General features: G+C 45.6%; 1 non-coding gene across 1 annotated transcript; it reads left to right on the top strand.

Annotated features, from left to right (window-relative positions):
• The first annotated feature begins 326 nt into the window (after positions 1 to 326).
• LOC112888240 lies at positions 327 to 435 on the top strand. The gene has a single exon (XR_003227778.1). It is a non-coding gene; the product is annotated as a small nucleolar RNA R71 (small nucleolar RNA).
• Positions 436 to 1,014: the final 579 nt, after the last annotated feature.

Genomic DNA, 1,014 nt, shown 5'->3' with positions numbered 1-1,014 from the left:
TCCCTGAGTGTCTGGTGTTTCCGCAAACCTCGAAGTCATGTGAGCATCTAAGGCTTGAAGTGCTTGTGTTGGAGCCTTATCTTGGGGACGTTCTTCTATCTTCTAAGGAGGAGATCTAGCTTAGTGGCCAGCATGTCCATCTCCTTGATGGTGTGCATGCCCCGCTAGCGTGGTTGGAGATGTTCATCATTCCAACCTTGATTGGACACCATCTTCTCGATCAAAGTTTTGGACCGAAGAAAGCACCACCTGCAGCAGCGTCGATGTGGTTGCGGGCTACTGAAGTTAGCCCGTTATAGAAATTTTGAAGAATGAGCCAATCATCCATCCCGTGGTGAGGACATGCTAGGATGTACTTCTAAAGCCATTCCCATGCTTCAGCTATTGACTCATTTGACACCTGCTGAAATCCAAAAATTCTTCCTTGAAGAGCATTGGTTTTGCCCATGGGAAAGAATTTGGTGCGGAATGCCATGGTACAATTATCCCAGGTGTCTACTGCACTTCTTTTGGTGTAGAACCACTGTTTTGCCTTCCCCAGAAGGGAAAACAGAAACAGATGGAATCAGATTGCATCTTGGGTGACTCCCTTGATGAAAAAAGTACTGTAGAGTTCCAGGAATTGTTGGAGATGTGCGCTGGCATCCTCGTTGGCCTTACCACAGAATGGGCTAGCCTGCACCATCGTAATGAGACCCGTCTTGATCTCAACATTTTCAGCTCCAGTGTTAACGGATGGCCCGATTGGGATATTATCAGCAGAAGGAGCAGAGAATTCACGGAGCATCTTCTGGGTCATGGCGTTGGTGATTGTTTCGACTATCAAGAGTGATATCTGAGGAGGCATGACACGAGGTCGAACTCTTCTCAGAAGTGACTCCGGATTCTGAGTGAAATTTTGCGGCAGATCGAAACCAGTCATACACTACCCTAATCTCACATCAAAGAGAAAACAAAGATAGTTAGCATGTTTAAACAATGAACACCAATTAAGAATTTAATCAACAACTTTAT

This window comes from Panicum hallii, chromosome 3, assembly GCF_002211085.1.
Source record: "Panicum hallii strain FIL2 chromosome 3, PHallii_v3.1, whole genome shotgun sequence".
NCBI classification, from domain to species: Eukaryota; Viridiplantae; Streptophyta; class Magnoliopsida; order Poales; family Poaceae; genus Panicum; species Panicum hallii.
Note: the sequence above shows the minus strand (reverse complement) of the source record. Positions and strands in the feature narration are given on the sequence as shown.